At 61.8% G+C, this 21019-nt stretch overlaps 1 protein-coding gene across 2 annotated transcripts in view; it reads right to left on the bottom strand.

The window, feature by feature from the left end:
- Nucleotides 1–20049, bottom strand: part of PTPRS (protein tyrosine phosphatase receptor type S) — a 96700-nt gene extending 76651 nt beyond the window's left edge. Inside the window, exons 1-2 of one of the 2 annotated variants that reach the window (XM_041764494.1) lie at nt 19865–20049; nt 11258–11394 (exon numbers count right to left, since the gene is read on the bottom strand). The gene's annotated coding sequence lies outside the window, so the exon portion shown is untranslated. The remainder of the gene's footprint in view (nt 1–11257; nt 11395–19864) is intronic. The other variant, XM_041764493.1, reaches the window with a different exon arrangement.
- Nucleotides 20050–21019: the final 970 nt, after the last annotated feature.

Here is a 21019-nt window from a genome sequence, read left to right on the forward strand (position 1 = left end):
TGGGCAAGAGATGGGGAACCTTTAAAATGTGGATAAAGGGCAGCCTGGGTGGCTCAGTGGTTTAGCACTGCTTTCCGCCCAGGGCCTGATCCTGGAGACCCGGGATCAAGTCCCACATCGGGGTCCCCCCAGGGAGTCTGCTTCTCCCTCTGCCTGTGTCTCTGCCTCTCTCTCTGTGTCTCTCATGAATAAATAAAATCTTTAAATAAAATAAAAGGTGGTAACTGCGTGTCTTACTTAGTCATCAGCCATGAGCCCCCAGACTCTGAAAGGGTAGCATCCACCTCAGCATCCCCAACACCCAGAGCACCCACATGGGGCCACGCAAACAGTCAGAGCCCAATAAATGTACGCTGAGTGGAGGAAGGGCTGCGGACCCGGGCCTTGGGGCACGAGGCACCACAGGGCCTGGGGTCACCAGGGATGGCGGTGGGCACTGAATGCCAAGCCAAGCTTCCCGGAGGCGGTGTCCCCCATGGATCCAAGCATTTCGGGGGGGGGGGACCTGCGCTCAGCCATGGGGGGAGGGGGGCACGGCCAAGGGGGGTGGGGGCGACCGCAGGCTCCAGGCTGGGAGCAGGATTATATATTCATCAGAATCTTAAACAAAAGCCCCGCAGCCGCCTGTCAGCCAGGCTCTGGCTTTTATGGTAATCGGCGATGAATTACCCACAATGCCCGGCCAAGCGCAAGTGGTTCTTGGCCCAGATCCTAAACTAATTTTTATATGTTCGTGTGTATATAATTTCGCTTGCTCCCTCCCATTCCTCGTCCATCATTAGTGGGAGCGTGGGGGGAGGGGCAGGGGCAGAGGAAACCCTGGGTTTCAGGGGGAGGGGGGCTCCCCGAGACCCCGGTCCCCCGAGCCCGCCTGGCACCAGGCCCCGAGCGCGCGGAGGCGGGAGGTGAGTGCCAAGCTGGAGCCTGGGGGGCCTGGAAACCACCAAGAGCCCAAGCTGGCAGCCCTGGGGGTGGGACAGAGGGGGAGGGAGCGGGGGGAGCCTCATGTCCCTGGGTTGCAGGGGAGCTGGGGTTGGCGCTCTGAGCACTGAGCCTGTGCCTTGCCACGGCCCTGAGCCACCACCTCCAGGAGGCTCACCCCAGCGCCTCCAGGAAGAGCCTGCCCCTTTGCCTTCTGGGAACTCAATGGGGGGGTCAGTAACGGGTGCCCAGCCCCACCCCTCCCATCCTTGTGGATGCTGGGGCCATCACCTTGGATCCCACTCAACCCCACCCTGGGTCCACTGCTTGGCCAGCTCCACTAGTTCTTCTAAAAAAACTTTTCCAGATCCACCCTCTTCCCCTGTCCTCTCCATCTGGGCCCCTGCCCGTCACCCCTCACCTGGACAAATTCGGCACCCTGCCCTTCCTGTCTCTGACACCTCTCCCCGCCCCCCCCAGCAACCCCCGGAGGGCACCATGAGCCCCTGAGCCAGGTCCACCCTCTGCCCACAGCCCTCCAGGGCTCCCACCTCCCTCGGGGTAAAAGCTCCATCCCTCCAGTGATCCCCATGGCCCTGCAGGACCTGCCCTGTCCCCTCCACCCCCCTCCACCCCGAGCTCACTCTGCTCCGGCCACAGGGCCCCCTTGTGCTCCTCCAATGAACCAGGCCTGTTGCTGTCACAGGGCCTTTGCAAAGGCTGTTCCCTCTCCCAGGAACACTTTTCTCCCAGAACTCCACACAGTTCACTCCCTTACTTCCTGCCAGTTTTACTGAATTGTCACCACTCTGGAAAGGCAGTCAAAAGGGAAAAATGAAAGTATTTTTATTTGTATATGCTGATTAGAGCAAATATTAATTTATCCAAACTTCTTGTTTTCAGAGGTAAATTCTCAGAAGTTTTGCAGAATATGACTTACTATGCCAGATTGAGGATTTTAACCCCCCCTTTTTTAAAAAATATTTTATTTATTTATTCATGAGACACAGAGAGAGAGAGGCAGAGACACAGGCAGAGGGAGAAGCAGGCTCCCTGGGGGGAGCCTGATGCAGGACTCAATCCCGGGACCCCGGGGTCTCGCCTTGAGCCGAAGACAGAGGCTCAATGCTGAGCCACCCAGGTGCCCCTAAAATAACCCGTCCTTATCACCTCTGCCCTTCCCTGGCTTCATTTTCTTAAACTTTTCATCAGTTTGTTAAAAGCATCGCATCCAGGGTAAGGCCCTAGTTAAACAGTTAATCATCTATTTATTTGTTTCCTGTCCTCCCCCCGCTATGCCCTCCACTATGCCCCACGAGGGCAAGGCTTTGGGCTCTGTCTTCTTCAACACGCTGGTCCCGGCACGTGGCTCGGGGCCCGGCATACAGAAGGTGCTCAATAAATACCCACTGGTGAACGTCCCAGAAAGACACGGCGATGGTTCTTAACGCCCGAAAGCTCCTGTTGGGGCCTGGAGGAAAGTCTGGGATCCGAAGCCATGCGGTCCCCTGAGCAAGACGGGCTCCACAGAACAGCCACATGGCACATGGCACCCATCCCCTCGAGGGGAAGCTGGTGGCTCTCTGGAGGGTGACCAGGCGACGAGCCCCAGCCAAGGCTATGGGGTGCCCTCCGTGGGGAGCCTCACTCACACTCGTGCTCCAAGCCCATGTGGGAGCAGGTGCGTCTCGTGGGAATGGAGGGGAGGGAGAGACAGCGAAGACCAGGTCCAGCCGCCAGGCAAGAAGGATCTATCTCCCCAACCCCGGTTCCGACCCTGCACGCAGGGTCTGTGGGTGACAGAGCACGACCCGGACCACAGGTGTGGGATGGGTGGAAAGGGGGATGGGGGCACCGCGGACCTGCACTCACTAACCCGAGAACGGGAGAGCGGTAACACTCGCTGGGGTTCAAGGCCGCAGACTGTGTCGGGCACTGTTCAAAGCGCTGCACCCCCTAAGACCTCACCTCGTGCTCTCGACTTTACAGATGAGGAAACAGCGTCATGAGAGGTTGGGCCACTCGCTCAAGGTCACGGGCTGGAGGTGGCAGAGGGAGGTACCCGCTGGCCGTGTCGGCTAGCGGCCAAGCCCAACACTTGGCACACAGTAGGTGCCCATTAAATGCCATGGAGCCGCCCAAGGACACAAAGCCGGCAGGGGCAGGGCTGCGCCCAGGTGGAGACGGCGGGAGGCAGGCAGGCAGCTGTCAGTCGGGCGACCGTGGGGGCGAAGGGGTGCGGGCTGGAGCACAGCGGCACCAACGCGCGGGGACGGTGGCATCGGGGAGCGAGGCGGCTGGCCTGGCTGAGAACAATTGGCCGCCACTCCCGTTTCCTCCTGTGACAGGTGGGCGCCGAGCCAGGGGCGGCAGGGACCGCCCCACCTGTCACCTGTCACCCACGATGTGTTCATCAAGTGCGGGGAGCGAATGTCACAACCATCCGGGGTAGCTGGCAGGAGGGATGCAGGCGGGCGCCGCCTGGGTCGGGCGGAGAGAGCTGGCACAAGGTCAGTGTGACCTCTGGCACAAGTGTTCTCCTCTGCCTCAGTGGGACCAACTCACCAGTCCACCTGCATCTGTGCGGTCCAAGGCCACGGGGTTCTGACGTGAATTCGGTCCATGCTCTGCTCCCTGCTCACCGCGTAAACTTCAGCAAGTCACTGCCCTTCTGTGGACTTCAGTCTTCCCGTCTGTGAAGTGGGAGTTGTCGCCCCCTCACCCAGGACCACCTTCCTTCCCAAGCCACACACTTTAGATTCAGAGCAACGTGAGCCTGAACCGTGGCTTAACCTCCTCTGAGCTGTGTGGTCGCAGGCATGTGGTTGGAGCAACCTGAGTCTGCTTTTGTCATCTGGTTTGTTTCATTTTTAAGATTTTATTTATTTATTCATGAGAGACACACAGAGAGAGGCAGAGACACAGGCAGAGGGAGACACAGGGGAGCTTGATGCAGGACTCGATCCCAGGACCCCGGAGTCACGCCCTGAGCCCAAGGGAGAGGCTCAACCACTGAGCCACCAGGTGGCCCTGCTTTTGTCATCTGTGAAAAATGCCTGTGTGACTCCCTGGATCAAGCCATGCCTGAAGCTATTCTAATATCAGCCTTCTCAGACATATAAGCCAATTGCTTCATCCGCTTTTTTAATAAAATGCACTTGACGATGGGGCCTCATCAGGAGCAAGACAGTGAGCTGAGGATAAGAAAGAAATCTCAGGGAGCCTGCTTCTCCCTCTGCCTGTGTCTCTGCCTCTCTCTGTGTGTCTCTCATGAATAGATAAGTAAAATGTTGTTTTTTTTTTTTTAAAGATTTATTTACCTATTCATGAGAGACATACACAGAGAGAGAGAGAGAGAAGCAGAGACACAGGCAGAGGGAGAAGAAGGCGCCACACAAGGAGCCTGATGTGGGACTCGATCCCAGGACTCCAGGATCACGCCCTGGGCCAAAGGCAGGTGCTAAACTGCTGAGCCACCCGGGGATCCTAAATAAAATCTTAAAAAAAAAAAAAAAAAAAAAAAAGACACATAGGTTCTGATCATTTTTTCCTCCCAAACTAGGTACATAAATGGAAAGTGTCCCTAAAGCAGGTCCAACTTGAAACCCCTCTGTGTCCCCGAGCCTGGCTCTTTTGAGTTACTGTGTGGCCCATACTGGGCCGGTCGGGGTTCTGCACGCAGCACGAGCCCCTGTCTCCGTGCTTCCAAGCCCCAGAGCCCAGCATCGTTCTGTGGGCGACCCCCCGAGCTCTCCCACCCACCCTTGCTGCTGTTGGCACACACTTTGGGGGCGGCGGAGGTCAGGGCGGCACTGACCACTGTGCCTACAACGGCCCAGTATGCAGCAGGCGTGCAACATACGTTACAGGGCCGAACCAGCCAGCAGCTGAGCCCGATTTCATAGGGAGATGAGAGTTGGGGGACATCGGGCAACAGCCAGAGAACACAAACTCACACAAGCCTTTCAATGCACGTGGTCAAATCTGTAAGTGAGGGAAGAGCGACAGCCGCTAAGTGCCTGGGGGGGAACCTTGCTGCTCCTCCCATGAACAAGGCCCCGTCCTGCCCCAGGGCCTTTGCATGGACAGTGTCATCTGCCCAGACCATTTGTCCCCCACATATCTGCTTGGTTCCCTCCCATGCCTCCATCAGGGCTTTCTCTCAAGCTGTCACGTCCTCGGCGAAGCTGTCCCTACAACCCCGCTTAAAATGACAACCCTCTCCCCTTCACTCCCAAACCCCCATTTCTTCTGGTCTTCTTGGATCACCACCTGACACGACAAGGATTTTATGTTGCTCATTGTGTCTTCCTGACCGGACCTGGGGTCCCACAGAGGCACGTGCTTTGTCCCCTGCTGGGTCCCGGGGAGAGCCCGGCCCCCAGGAGGTAGGCGTCCGAGCAACCTGCCCAGACAACCAAGGGCACTGATATGAGGGAGGCAGCAGCCACAGCTGAAACCGGCCGCTGGGCCTCCAGGGCTGGCAGCGGAAGCTTCCACGCCTCCTCCTGGGGGGCCCTTCCTGTCCCCAGTTCTGAACCATCCCTGGACGCTGCCCCCTTGCCCTTTCCTGAGCCGCCAGCCCCGGTCTGTGCCAGCCGGCAGCCCAACACCTGCTGAGCAAACGCAGGAAGCAGAGGCGGCCGGCTGGGCACGTTCCTCCGGCTGGTGTAATCCCAGCCCCGGTGGGCGGGAGGCCCCAGAGCTGAAGCCAGGACCCTGAGGCCAAGCCTGCAGACAGGCTAGAGAAGGGTCTGGCTCCCTGACCCCGCCCCCCGCAGAGCCAGAGTGCACGGGGCCTGAAGTCCATACAAGTTGCCTGAAGTCTGTGCAAGGAGCCTTAGGTCCGTGCAAGGAGCCCGCTGCCTGTGCAAAGGGCATGAAGTCCATGCAGGGGGCCTGAGGTCCGTGCAGGGAGCCTGATGTCCATGCAAGGGGCCTGAGGTCCATACACGGGACCTGAAGTCTGTGCAAGGAGCCTGATGTCCATGCAAGGGGCCTGAGATCCGTACAAGGGGCCTGCTGCCTGTGCAAAGGGCCTGATTCCGTGAAGGGAACTGCTGCCTGTGCAAGGGGCCTGAAGTCCGTGCAAGGGGCCTGATGCCCGTGGACGGAGCCTGCTGCCTGTCCAAGGGGACTGAAGTCCGTGCATGGGGCCTGATGCACATGCAAGGGGCCTGATGCCCGTGGATGGGGCCTGAAATCCATACAAGGGGCCTGCTGCCCGTGCAAGGGGCCCAATGCCCATGCAAGGGGCCTGAGATTCGGTGGATGCACGCACTCCTCAAGTGCCACATGCCCCCCACTCAGGCCCCAGTGCCGCCCTAGGGCTTCACCCTCAGGGACACCTCGGGTGCTCCTAAGGACCCCGGGAGGGCAGGGTCACCAGTTTCTCCTACTCTACAGAGGAGGACCCTGAGCCAGGAGAGGCAAAGTCACAGCAAGTAGGAGGCAGCTGGGTGCCAAGCCCAGGCTGCTTGGTCCCAGAGTCCAGTTTTCAGCTGTGGTCCCCGAGGTCCGGGTCAGTGACAAGAGTAAACATGGCAGGAAAGCGTCTGTGGCATCCCAGAGCGTCTGCTGCATGCTCAGCCCAGAGGTGAGGGGAGCGGCGGAGGAGGCTCCTCTCCCGCTGCCTCCTGACACACAAACTGGTGCCAACAGGCCCATTTTAAGGATGAGGAAAACCGAGTCCCTGTGGGAGGGAGCGGTTTCCTGAAGATTCCCCGGAAGTGGCAGGCCCAGAGCTGCTGCTCCATCTGCTCCATCCTTCCCTCAGAGGGGTGGCGGTGCTCACTCCACAGGGATCGAGTGTCGTAAGGAGCTTGGCTCACGTCTCGAGGAAACCCAGTGGGCCGGGCCCCGGAGGGCAATCTTCATGCGTCTCATTTGCAGAAGGATAAACTGAGGCTCGGAGAGATTCGGCCATCTGCCTAAGCCCCGAGATGTCCCCATTTCGCAGGCAGGTAAACCAAGGCTCAGGCAAGTCCCACCCTTTGACCGAACCCTGACTGGTCCCATTTCCAAACAAGTAAACCGAGGCTCAGAGAAGTCCGACCACTTGCCCAAGGTCACACAGCCAGCCAGCAAGAGGGAAGGCACTGGGACTCCAACGTGGGGCTTCCCAGCCAGATTTGGAACTGCAGGCCCCACAAACCAGATGCCACCCCCCCACCCCCACCCCTGCGGGGGAGCCGTGGCTCAAGGGAGCATCCCCAGTGACACGAAAACCTCGCAGGGAAGAGTCGGGGACAGGGAAGCAATCCTGTCGATGGCTGGGCATCTCTGGGCATAAAAGGGGGGAAAAAACACCACCTAACACCAATTATATTTTTAAAAATCCCCCAGCAATAAGGAGGCCGGCCCGTCAGCACGCGTCACGACCGTAGGCAGGCAGAGGCCCGGGAACGTGGGGACGCGGCTATTTTAAAGGGGCTATTTCTGGAGGCGAGGTGAGAACACGGGGGCGAGAGGAAGGATCAGGAGCTGCCGCCGGGGACTGACCGACTCTGGGGGGGGGACCGGGGAGAGCTGGGGAGCCACCAGCCAGCTGGAAAACCTCGGGCACCCCATCCCAGGGCCTCCGTCTCCCCGCCCCCCTGCCAGCAGAGGCCCGTTTAATGCAAAACACATCCACGGAGCCCTACTGTGTGCAAGGTGCTGCTGCTGTGGTCACAGCGGCGGAGGGGACACCAGAGGGACACGGCGGGGGGAAGGGGGGGAATGCCTCCCCGGGGAGTCCCAGCCCACACGGGAGGCAGATGATGAGTAAGATGCCTACAACACTGAAGCCCGTGGCAGGTGCTTCGCGGAAAATCAGGGCAGGTAAGGGGCCGGACGAGGAGTGGGGCAGAGGCGGGTTTTGCAAGCGATTACTTCACCCACCCGTCACTCTGCAAATGATGATTCTGCGGACCTTATGAGGGAGATCGAGGAGGTCTCGCTCCCCAGCAAGCAGAGACCCTGAAGGATAGAAGAAGAGCACTGTGTCTGGAAGCTCATGTACTACCACTCATCGGACCAAGTTGGGCTTCGGGTGCCAAAAAACTCACAGGGGAGGCGTCATTCCTGTCTTCCCGTAAAGGAAGCTCCTAGGTTGACCTTTCAGGGCTATTTGGCTCACCTCACAGTCTCCAGAACTCAGGATCCTTCATCTTTTTGTTCCCCCCATCTTACCCGAGATACCTCCCTCCTGGTCCAAAATAGCTGCCCCAATGCCTGCCATCACCTCCATGTTCCAGCGGGGGAAGGACGGGGGGTAGAAGGGAGCACATTCTGCTCCCTTCAAAGGCATTTCCGGGAATTTCTGTTGGCCTATCTTACTGGACGGCACCGAACCACGTAGCACAGACAGCGATGACGTGTATTTGGAAAAAAAATTATTTTCCCCCGGACCAGGTGGCCGTGTGTCCAGATTAGTTGTAGAAATTCAACCACCAAGGAGGGGAGGTGAAGGGATATGGGGAGACCCCACCACAAACATGAGGCCCGACGGGGGTGAGGCTTTAGGTGTCAAACCAGTGCACCCCCGGCCCGAGGATGGGGGGCGGGGCGGGGGGCGGGGGGGGGCAGAAGACGAGGTCGTCATTGGAGCCAGCCCCCCTGCCTCCACGACCTGTGTGGTTTTCACTCGTCCCCGGCTCTGCCTCCCCAAAGACCCCGAGGTGGGAAACAGCAGCCGGAGCCCAAGTTCGGAGCCCACGTTTCCTGGCTCCCCAGGAGCAGGACCCCCACCTACAGTCCACGCTTCCCAAAAGTGCCAGGGCCCAGGGCACCCGGCATCCCCCCGCCCCGTCCTGCCTTGTGCCTTGCCTGGCGAGGCCGCCCGGCCAATCCATCTCCTTCTCCTCAGTAAACAACTGTCAGGGAAAATAAATAGTTTTTAATAGGCTCATTAATTGAATTCAGGGAGAAATAACCTTCTCCCCAGACCGTCGGGAAAGAAAACTCAGATGCCAGGGAGGCCAGGCACCTCTGCCGGGGAGGCGGGAGGGCACCCAGCCGCCCGGCGCAGCCACGAGACCCCACGCACCTGCACCGCCTTGGGTGGCACAGACGTGGCCAGTGAGGGGGCCGCCCCTGTACCCGGCTCCCTCCGGCCTCCAGACGTTGGACGTGTGCGGCGGGTGCTGACGCGGCCTCGCGCCTCAGTCGCCCCTGGCCTGTGCGCTAAGCCTGCGGCGGCAGCAACATGATCTAACGTCAGGGGTTTATTTTATTTTATTTTACTTTATTTTATTTTACCTTATTTTATTTCATTTTACTTTATTTTTTACTCTCATCACGTTTATTTTTAAGGTTCCACCTGCTTGTGTCAAGGACGGACCAGGTCCCCCATTCATGAGAATGACACCAAAGTTTTCTCTTTTAAGTTGTTTTTAAAAGAGATGGCTTCAAAGACGGTGATCGTTGCGGACGGGCGGTGGGGGGGCACCATTAGGGCGCAAAAGGCACACACATCACAGGGGATGGCTGAAATGTGGCTGGTGCCCAGCGGAGCACTGGTCGGGGAGTCCAGAGGCCTCGATGCCGCCCGCAGGGTGACCAAAGCACAGGTCTACGAGGTCACCCTAGCGCCCGCCACGCACCCCGGCCATGCTGGCGTGATGGGCTGCCCCGCGGTGGCTCAGGCGGTCCTGGGGCAGCCTCCCGTCCCCGTGATCACAGCGTCGGCGTGGCCTGCGGTTCTGTGTGCCCGGGGCTGCCACCAGCCCCCTGCCAGCCTGCTCTCGGCTCTACCGCAGGGAGGCTTCCGGGCCTCACTTGAGCCCGATGGGGGCCCAACCACCGCTGCCCAGTGGCCCCAAACCCATTGTCCACTGAAGTCCTGTATGCGGGTGCCCCCCGCCCCGGCAGGCACTCCCAGAAGGCATTAACCACCATAGTGTGGGACGACGTTTAGCCAGCTATTGGGGGGCTTTGGGCAGACCAGCACTTTCCAAACAGGCCCACCCCCTGTTTTACAGACAAAGAGACAGAGGTCCCGGGGGATGAATCTGCTGACCCAGGGACACGATGCTCATGAGGCTAAGCCGACACCTGAATGCGGGTCCTCGGATGCTCAAGATGATCCTCTACAGAAATCCTGGCCTGCTCCTGGGGGCTCCTTGGCAACTTCTCTACCCATCTGGACAGACCCACAGGGTATCAAACAAACGCGGGGGCTGACTGAATCTCAAAATCACCAAGCCCGGCGACTATGCATTGGGGGGTGGGGTCTCTGGCCTTTGGGCTTCTTATCTTCTCCCCGGAAGACAGGAAACCTCATAGACTGTTCCAGGGCCCCCTGAGCCCCATCCTCAGGACCCCTGGCTCTCAGCAGCCACTCCCCTCCGCTCCTGTGCCAGACGCCAGTGACATGCAGAGACTCAGAGAAGGCAAGCAAGTGGCCGAAGTCACAGAGCACCTCCACTGGGGACCTGCTCTCCTGGCCTCCCTGCCCAGCGAGCTTTCCCCGCCACGACCTGAAATCCGGATGGACCACGAGACACACCGATGCCAGCGTGGGGTGGGGTGGGGGGTGGCAGAGGCTCTCAGAAGCCAGGCAGGCTGGTCCAGGGAGGGCCTGGGAGGACTCCCCTTCTGGAAAGGACAGGCAGACCGAGTATAAAACAGCAACTGAGAAAGTAAAAATAAGAGCGCTGGGGACGTTGGCGGAGTAGCCGGCCTGGCCGGAAACGGAGCTCCTGTCGGAGGGAACAGCAAGGACCTGGGGATGGAGGTGGCAGCGAGGAAGGTCCACGCGGCTGGTGCGGAAGGAGTGGGGGGGAGAGGGCAGCAGGACGGGGTGCGGAAGCCTGCAGGGGCTTGGCTGGCAACAGGGGAGGTGGGGTGTGGCTTTGCTCAAGTCACACCGCTCGTGAGAGGCTCTGGACCAGATCTGGAACCCAGGCCGCCCCCACCCCGGCCCCGACCCTGGGCTCCGATCGCCGTGAGTAGCACCCTCCGGCCACACATTTGCCACCTAACCGTGCGGCCCGTGCAGAGCCCCGCAGAGCCCCGCAGAGCCCCGGGCACAAACATGAGCAGCTCCACAAAGCACGGACAGACCATTACCCAGTGCAGGCCTTGCTGGCCTCCCCCCCGCCCCCGTGGGAGGACAGGCGGCCCCAAGAAAAGACCAGTCATTCCCGCTTCTCATCCCCACCCAGGCCTCCGTTTCTCCACCAGCGATGTGGTGGCAACGGCTGCCACTTTGGGGGCCGTTCTCAGGGTGAAAGGAGAAAACGGGAGCGAAGCCAGAGGCCCGGGCGTGTGCCTGGGGGATCCCACACCTGTCTGGGCAGCGTCTCCCCCATTGCAGTAGTCTGGGAAATTGAAGGTTTGGGGGGATCCTCACCTCCTTCCAACTCCTCCTCATGGAGATGACAGGTAGGAGGGCACAGGCGCCGAGTCCCTGTTCCTGCAACCGGCTGTCGGGGGCTTATCCACGTGACACCGTTTAATCCCCATGCCGCAGCAAGACGTGTCCCCGTTCTACGGATGAGAAAACCAAGGCTCGGGGTGGGCTGGGGAGAGGGGAATCACGGGTCTCCTCACACAACTGGGACGGCCGGTGTCAGGAGTCCAACTTCAAGTGCTCAGGCCGCCCTAAGCCCTTCCCTGTGGGGACAGAGGCCAGGTCCCCAGGGCCAGGTGGACGGAGGGAGAAAGGCCAGGCCGTGGCCACCAATCCGTGCTCCAGTCCCAGCACCGCCGCCAGAAAGCCTGGCCGGCCACGCTTTCCAGAATCCATACGTCAGGGGCAATTACCCGCTTCTGCAAATCAACCGGGCAGCGGGGCCGGGACAGGTGTGCGGCGGGATCCCATCGGTAATCCCGGCGTTCCGGTCCAGCAGGCGGCGCAGCGTGGGAGGCACACGGTCACGGCCGAGCGGGCAGCTGCCCGCGGCCTTTCCCCGCCGCCGCAGGTCTTCAGGACCAATTGGGGTGGCCAAACCTCGGCCTTATCGACATTTAGGGCCAGATCATTTTCAGGGGACATCCCAGGTGCTGTGGGGGGCTGAGCAGCATCTCCGGGCCCACCCACGTGATGCCAGGAGTATGCTCCCCCCCATCCGTCCTGACGACCACAGATGTCCCCAAACCCGGCCCAGTGTCCCCTGTGGGGAGCAAAACCGCCTCGGGTTACAAACCACTACGACACACTCGACGGCTAATGCCGGTGACCAGCGGCCCGGCCCAAGACCAAACGGCTACATTCCAGAAAAGGGCAAGCGTGTGAGGAACAGGTCCTGCAGCCAGGAGATAATTCGCAGCCTTGCCCCTCGGGACCAGCAAGCTCCCTTCTGCGAGGCATTTCATCTAAGTCAAGTTTATCGTGACGACCAATATTAATATAATCAGAGCCAACAGTTATCGAGCGCGGACGCTGGCCCCGGCCGTCCTCAGCCCACCCCGAGTTATCTCGCCAGGGCCTCCGAACCACCCGTCCAGGTGGCAGTGGCTCCTAAACCTGTAGGACGGCCCAGGAGGGCACCTGAGGCCCAGCGATGGGCAAAGGAGGGGTTGAGGTCACGATCAGCAAAAGCAGCCGTCTGCAGGAAAAGAAACGATCCAAGGATGTAAAACGGGGCGATTTCATGTAAAATCGGGATTTCTGGTTTCTCTCAGACCTGGCTGGGGAGCCATTTGGGGACCTGGCCGGGGAGCCATTTGGGGGCCTGGCCAGGAGCTTGGGGGGGGGCGCCCACTCAACTCCCGCCTCTCCCACCAGAGATAGCTCCCAGCTTCACACCTGCCGTTCCGGACACCTGTGCATCCGCCTGAGGTCAGCCCCTGATAAGGGCCCTCCGTGTCCCCCTGGATGTCGCCTGGATTTCCGGTCTCAGCAGAACCGGACTGTTGTGAACCCCACTTTGCCTATGTAAATACTCACTGTCCCCCCCCCCCCCAGTAAACTGCAGGGTCCGAGAAACACAGGACCAAGACTGACTGGTTTATCGCTGCATCCCCAGAATTTAATTTCAATTTGCTTTTATTTAAAAAAAAAAAAAAAAAAGAAAAAGGGAAAAAGAATGGACATAGAGCTCTCTGTCTGCCAGGCACAGTTTAGCTCCTATATCCCTCACCGTACCCCTAGCGTGAGTGAGGCTGCGCCAAAGCACCCATTTTACAGATGAGGACGCTGAGGCACAGGTCAGCTACAGAACTAGCCAGGGACTTCGCAGCTGGTGCGTAGCAGAGCCGGATGGAATTCGAACCCAGGTCTGGCTCCAGAGTGCTCTAGCGGCCGGTATGCAACAGATGCTAACTGACCGAACAAACGAACTGGCGAATGAATGAATGGCCCTGCGCCGAGCTCGCACACTGACCCCTCTCCAGGGTGCCCCTCCATGGGGCGGCCGTCAAAGCGGAGACCTCACCCCAGGGTGCTCGCTCAGACCCACCCTGGGCCTTGGGAAGCCGGGGGGTGGGGGGCCACCCGGGGTCTCCGCTGTGCCCTCCCCGCCTGTGGCCGCCGCCTACCCTCCCCACCGGCCTCGCCGGGCCTCCTGTGGCTCGGATCCTGCCGCAGAAGTGGGGCGGCTTTGATTAGGCAGCCAGTGACGGGGAACGCCCCAGTTTGCAGTGGCTGAGTCATCCTGACAGCTCTCCCAGGCTGGACCCCATGAGGGGCCGCCGGGGAGCCCCTGCCGGGTGGGTCGAGCCGCAGGTCAGTGCAGCGCACTCCACATATCCACTTAGGCCCCCCAACGAGGCCGCGCGAGGGGTACATTATCCTCCGTTCTGCAGACGAGAAAACAGGAGGACAGAAGTTGAGCAACTCGCCCCGTGGCCCAGCCGGAGCGGGGATGCGAGCCTCAGGCAGCCCCAGCCTGGCATGCATGCTCTGACCTTCCGAGGGAGGCACCAGGGGGGCCCCCCCGCGTCTCCACAGCGACCCCCAGATGCCCCAGCAGGTGAACCATCATCCAAACGAGAGCCAGGCCCCTGTTCCCAGGCCCAGGCGTGAAGACCTCAGGTTCTAGCATCAGTGGCCCTGGGTGAAGACTTTCTGTCACTCATCTATGTGACCTCATGGGCCTCAGTTTCCCACTCTGCAAAATGGGGCTCTGGAGCTCAAAAACTGCACTGCTGGGTGGGGGGCGGCGGAGGGGAGTGAAGGTTAAAGGCGACGAGAACGCTCCTCGCGTGCTTGCTCAGCACAGGGCCCGGAAACGGCGCCAAGTCCAAATAAGGCGGAGTGGCTATTATCATCCCCCCGACATCCCCTCATTTGCTGATCACGGGGTTAATTATAAGCGGCATTAAATTATACACACACAGGCGCGTCGACCTCGCTTCCCCAGAACCCCTGAATTTCTACCCACGCAACAGCATGACAATAGAGCATCCTCCCATCCGCTCTGCACCCAGCCTGCCTCCATCCCAGGGTCCTAGGCCCCCCAGGCCTCTGGGGCTGTTGCTGCTGCACCACACAGGGTCCGGGTATCGTCACAGGGCCTGCATGGCCAGCAGCGGTCGCATCCGAGAGAACAGAGGGAGGGGCTTTGCCAGAAGCATCTGTCTCCTGTCCTGGCTCGGGCCAGGAAGGGGGCTGGGCTTGTCCTGATCTCAGAGATGAAAAAACAGAGAGGTCAACCGACCTGCCAGTTTGCGCAGCTCCAGGAGAGCAGGGCCGTGGAAGTCAGGACCCCGAAGCCAGAGGCATAACCCCATTCTGCAAGCCAGGAGGCTCTCATACAGAGAGGTCAAGGGGCAGAGCTGTGAGGCCACCGGAGAGGGAGATGGGGGGTGGGGGGAACGACAGGACAATCCAGCAGGAGGAGAAAAAGTCGGGATGTTCACTTCTCCCAGCAGGACAGGAGACTCCTGGCCTTCCTAAAAGGGGCTAGCAGGAAAGATTTAAAAAACAAACAAACCAACAAATCTACAACTCAAAAAAAAGCCACAGACACCACCTAGGGAGTTCCACAGAGTTCGAGACAAATTCTCAACCCTTCAAAAAAAAAAAAAAGGAAAAAAATGTGATTGAGCCCCAGTTAAGGCGTTTTTGGAGGAGGGGTCACTGGAATCCAGAAACCCAAGCTCCGAGCCTCCCCCCCCACCCCGCCCCCCAACAGCAGGGTGAAGTCCGCAGGCACGCAAATGCCAGACAAAACCTTGGGTGTATTTTCTGGTGTGGAATCACTTTGGCCTCCACAGGACTGAGGAGGCCTGGATCCCAGGGAGCAGAGGAGGGGATTCCTGGGAGCTCGAATACCATCCCCTCAACGCCCCCCCCCCCCCGCTGCCCACAACCCCCTCCAACGTCCAGTCTGGCCAGGCCCCCGGGGACGGGCGGGGGACCAGCGTCTCGGGGGGCGGGGGGGGGGACCAGCGTCTCCTCGGAGGAGGGCATCGAGAGGAAAGACAAAAATGAGGCAGTGCGAAAGTCGAGGCCCTGTCCATGAGTCACTCCCGCCCGCTCGTTAATTTTCGCCTTTGCAGAAGTGTAAGCCAATTGATTTTTCATATTCCCCACGCACAACCCCCCCACGCTTCTGAAATATCAGCCAGAGACAAGACAGAAATGGTACGTCGGGGTTTTTTTTTTTTCCTTCTTCCCTGAGTGTCTTTTCTTTCCTTAAAGGAAAAAAAAAAAAACCCACATACTACACTTGATACCTAGAGCTTCTAGAAGGCTGGGGAGGGGGTGACAACCTGGACCGGGAGGTGGGTGCGGGGATGGTGGTGGTGAGAGACCCCAGTGTCAGCACCACCTGTGCATCTCAGAGCTAGCAGGTGTCTGTCTCTGGGCTGTCCCTCCTCCCTGTGACAGGGTGACATGAACTTGAACCTCCAGCCCCTTCTTCCCCGCCCCGCGAGCCATGCAATCCAAGCCGGCAGCTTTCTGGTTCCAGACCAAAGCCAGGTGAGGCTAAGACAAAATTTTAAAAACATCTGAAAAGCCCTTGACCCCTTCCTGCGCCCCCACCCCCCCACCCCCATACAGGCGGATGGTGCGACTCTGTCCAGGGACCCACGGCAGGTCTGCCATCGGATTGGCACGTGGATCCGACACAGGCACGGCGGTTATGCTTTCACCCTCGTCTCCACCGGAGGCTGAGGCACCCTGCCCGGCAGGCAGGCGGCTGGGGTCTCTCCAAACACCCCACCCAGGCACCCTCTGCTGCGGGGAAGGACAGAGCAAGGGCAGCCTGCGCCAGCTTCGCAGGAGAGGGGCAGCCTCCTTCTTGCAAATTCTGGGAAACGGGATGCCCACCGGCGGGAGGGGATGCCAGGAGGCTGCGCTGGATGCGCTAGAGAGCTGGGGACTCCGGCGTCTCAGCATCCCTGCCAGGGCCCCCTGCCTCCCCTCCAGAAGCACAAGACCCCTGGAAAGGGACCACAGCCCGCAACTTGCACGCTTCAAGAACCTTCCGCTGGTTCGCAATGACTTTACAAATGGAACTAATGCAGTCGGGGGGGGGGCGGGGTGGATCGCTCTCGGTTGAAAACATTAAGCTTTGTCAATTATCCCCAAACCCACTGGGTTTATAAATATCCACCTTTATTTTTAGGGTTTTCCTCCCAATCCCGAACTCTCTACACACACACCCCCACCCCATACCCGGCGGCTGTACGAGTCACGGGAAGCAGGTGAATGCGGGGCTGCAGGGCAATCGGGGGGAAATGCCACGCTGCACCTTGGAGCCTCGTCATCCCCGCGCATCCCCCGTCCCTCCCGGGCCACCTCGCTGACCATCGTCCGGGCCACTTGGCGGCTGGAGCAATCGGCGGAGCCACAGGTCTCCTGGCGCCCGGCCCCAGGCAGCGGCAGTCGGAGGTGAGCACTGCACTCTGACGCCTGTGACACGCGCCTCACGGCCAACCCAGTAAGCAGGAAGGGAAACTGAGTCACCCCCCCCCCCCCCCGGAAAGTTGGCCAGTGGAGGTAGATCCATCTCCGGCCCCGGGTCCAAAGAAGCCCAGGCTGAGCTCCAAGCTCGGTGTGACCCAAAGAGGCAGCAAATGGGCGGATGGTGATGGTTCCAGAACTACCCACCCAGATGCCACCACTAAATCCCTGACGTCCAGGGAGCTCCTCCCCTCGCACCCACTCCTCACACCCTCACATCCAGAGCTACAGTCCAGGGTTGGGAGAAAAATGCCTCAGGTCCCCCAAGTGTGGCCCAGGGACAGGCGAAGACACCCGGAATCCCCTGGGAAACAGGGAAGCAAGAAGGGTGCTCAGAATCTCTGCCGGAGGGGACAGAAGCAGAGGCACGGGCCATGGGTGATGACCTGGGCGGGCAGCAGGCAGGTGCCTGGCTCTCAGGACCCCTCTCCCCGCACCCCCCACACGGCCAGCTCAGGGCCCTGCAAGGGACCCGGGGGAAGGACGGATCCCCGGGGAAGCCCAGCGACCACCCGGGCAGCGGCAGCATCCTCCAAGGCCATACCCGGCCATAGCAGGACGCCCCATCCCGTCTCCTGCAGGCGGTGGGGAGTGGGTCAGGCCACTGCCTCTGCCCTAGGACAGCCACTGGCATGACAGCACCAGCCCCCGCCACCCCCCTGGGGGGCCGATGTCATCGGGGCCAGGATGGCAGGAATAGAAAAGCACATGAGCTCACCGGCAGGCCGGGTCTCCCGCGACGTTTTGTTTGCCTGAGCCCAATTATACCAAGTCTCAGGGCGATAGAGTATGGCGCGTGGCATCCCCCTGGGGCCGTGGGGGGCCGGGGCCCCAAGAACTGCACCGTCATGGCGAGGTACCCCCCGGGCCCAGGGGATGGGGCAGGACGGAGCTTTCTGGAGAAGAATGATGGAGATGCACGCCGGCGGCAGGCAGCCCGGAGGCTGAGCGGAGGGCATCGTAGGGGGCAGGGGGCAGGGGGCTGCGGCCCAGACCCAAGTCCAAGTTGGTGGGCTCCGGGAGGTGGGGGCGGGAAGCAGCCGCCCCCAGCCCCAGCTGCCCGCCTTCCGCAGCCAAAGTATCAGCTGGCAGAGGAAGAAGAGAGCGGAGGGACAGAAGGCGGGCGAGATTGGCAGGAGGAGGGGGGCACAAAGGAAGGGACCCTGGGAGGGGGAGGGGAGTTATGCAAATAGCACAATCGACCGAATCCCTCGGCCATTAATAAAAGCTCCAGCAGCAGCAGCAGCAGCTGGTAGCGCAGGAGTAGAGGCGCGGACTGGCTCTCCTCGCAGGCGGGAGGCGGCGATGAGGGGGAAGCAGGGCGCCCCAAACAAAAGGAGACCTTGCCCTCTGCACCCCAGGAACAGTAGTGATGGGGGCCACGCCGGGAAAGCTAGAACCCCAGCAGCCAAAGTCTGGGCGGAGGCCGCTGGGGGCCCACAGCAGGTGGGTCCCCGTGCTTGGGACTCTCGGGGACCCTCCAGCTTTGTCCGGGCTTCTTGGAGTGAGAACGGACGCACAACCTGGACGCCTCAGACACCCCCCTCCACTAGCTGTGCTGGCCAGGCCGGTTTTTTTTTTCAGGGGTTCCGCGGGTGATAGAAGGGCCCTGGGCTCCAGAATGGGGACTCCCCCAGAGTGAGATGGGGGATACAGGGGGAATCCCAGTTGAGCCTAGCAAGGGGAGGGGAGGTGTCCCCCAGTTGGGAGGCGCTGGGGAGGTTTCTTAATTTGGGAGACGAGGTCCCTAGGGGGTGACTACATTTGGGAAAGGGGTATTCTCAAAGCTGCCCATTTGCAGGGCGACCAGAGGAGAATCTGAAATTGGGGGAAGGGTCGCTAAGGAGGAGGTTCCAGACGCAGGGGGCGGGGGGGGGGGGGGAGGGGGGCGACACAGGCTGTGTCTGGAAAAAAAAAAAAAATCCCAGTTTGCGGAAGGGTTCCCTGATTTGAGAATTCTGGAGAAAGGCGGCTGCAGGGGAGTTCTCCGGTTTAGGGTGGAGGGAAGTGACCAGAACTTGGGGGTGCTAAGTGGGATCGTAAATTTGGGAGAGATTTCCACAAGGAGCAGTGAACTTGGCCGAGAGCCTTGCGCCCCGACTCCGGGCGCTGTCCTCAGGGCACACCCCCCCCAGCGCCCCCTTCACCGGGTTCCGGCGACTCCGCCCCCCGGATGACGTCACCTCCCCTCCCCCCCGCCCCTAAGGGGGCTCCCGGGGCGCGCAAAACCCCCTGGGCTGCCGGCTCGAGGGGCGGCTTCCCCTCTCCCGGGATCCCCGAGGGGAGGTCGGTGCCGGGCGCGCGCACCCGTCCGTCGGTCCGTCCGCGTCCCTGGGGCTGGGGGCTGAGCCTCGCCCCGCCTGGGGGACGGGGAGGGGGCGCCGGGGCCGCAGAAGGGTGGGGCAAGGCCGGGGCGCTGGAGGCGCGGCCTCCCCCGGGGACCTACGCGGCCAGGAGGGCGCTAAGGGGAGGCGGCGTTGAGTCCGAGGTCTCCAGGGGCGGGGGCCTGCGGAGCCGGGCGCCGGGCAGAGCAGCCCCCCGGGCGCCCCGGCCGCTCCGCCCTCGCTCCCACCTGGAGCGCCGGTCCCGGGCTGGCCTCCGCTCCGGGGCGCCCGCGAGCCCCTCCCCCGGCACAGCGCCCCCTGCCTCCCGGACCCGCCCGGGAAGCCGGGGCCGGAGCCGCCGAGGCCAGCAGCCCCTCCGCACACACGCGCGTGCCCCTCCGCGCCTCCGCCCCGCCCGCGCCGGGGTGGTGCAGCCGGCGGCGCTGGGCAGCTTCCAGCCGCGCTCCGGGCCCTCCAGCCCAGCCCCCTCCGCGCCGCGGCGAAGCCCCCGGCCCCGCCCGCCGAGCCCCCCGCGGCCCCCGCCCGGCCCGGCCCGGCCCCTCCGGGGCATTGTTCGCACGCCGCTAGCCGGGCGCAGGGCTGGGCGTGCAGCCGGCTGCAGCGGAGCATCCTCCGAGCACAATGGCCGTGCAGGCTCTCCCGGCACAAAGCCGGCGCGCTGCCCACTCCGCCGCCTCCGAGACCCCCGCCGGGGCGCCTGCAGTTGGGTTTTTTTTTTGATCCAATTCGCGTTTTACCCCCCCCCCCGCCCGTTTACCTGGAGGCTGGCTGGGCTGGGCTCCCCCGGCTCTGCCCCGCTTCACATCCTGGCTGTTGCATGGGATTCGAGCGGAGCCCGGGCGCCAGCGGCTCGCGGCGTGCGCGCGCCGGCCGGGCTGCCGGGCGGGCGGCGCGAGGACACTCACTGCGGCTCGCGCTCCCCTCGCGCCGGTTCGCGCGCCCCCCCAGCCGGTGACGTCATCCCTTCCGCCAGCGCCGCCGCCGCGGCCGCCGCCGGCCGGGGGCGGGGTCGGGGCGGGGCCGGGCCGCGCGCGTCACTGCGCAGCCGCGCGGCGGCCACGCCCCCCGGCCAATGAGAGGGCGCGGGTGGGTCACGTGGCCCCGGGGCGTTTAAAGGGCCGCGGGAGCACGTGGGGCGCGGGGCGCCGGGGAGCGCGGGGCGCGTGGGCGGCGGCGGCGCGAGGACTCGTCCGGCAGCTGCTCGGCGTCCGACCCCCGGGACGCTCGGCCCCCGGGGCGTGGTGCTTGCGGGGCCCGCGCTGTGGCCCCCCGAGCCCCCCTCGAGTACGCCCACGTGTGCCCGTGCTGCAGCCCCGCCGGCTCCCTCCGGGCTCGGCCCCCTCGCCCGGAATAGCGCTCCCCGGGGGCCTCCCCTTCTTGCGGCTGCTGCTCCGATGGCAGCTCCCGGGAAAAGCCCTCCTGGGTCTCCGCCACCAGCCTCCCGGCGCCCCATTCTCTGATCCATCAGGGCTGCTTTCATTCTGGTCACACGAGGGTGTGACTCCAAAGGGCCGGGGGATCCCTTTTATGGGTCGAATGGACGAGGGAGCATTTTTTTCCTCCCCCCTCATTACCGTTCCCTGCTGCCCTGGCTGGAGTCGGCATGAATCAGGCATAAATCGTCACAGGAACCCCAGCTCGGGCACTGAGTCGCTGTGTGGGTCCGTGAGCCTCAGTTTTCCCGCCTGCAAAACGGGCTTGTCCCTTTGGGGGGTCAGTGTCCTGTCTGTGAAGTGGGGCAAGGTAGAGAGTGGAATTCCGGGTGGACTGGTGATGGTGTGCTGCCCCGCCTGTCTTCTTAGCGGCTTGAAAATGGAATGAGAAAAAAAAAAAAGAAAAAGAAACAAAGGGGAAGGATTGCCATGGGAGGTTGGAGGGCCCAAAGACACCAAACAAGATTGCACGCTTCTGG

The sequence above is a fragment of the Vulpes lagopus genome, chromosome 7 (assembly GCF_018345385.1).
Source record: "Vulpes lagopus strain Blue_001 chromosome 7, ASM1834538v1, whole genome shotgun sequence".
In the NCBI taxonomy this organism is placed as follows: Eukaryota; Metazoa; Chordata; class Mammalia; order Carnivora; family Canidae; genus Vulpes; species Vulpes lagopus.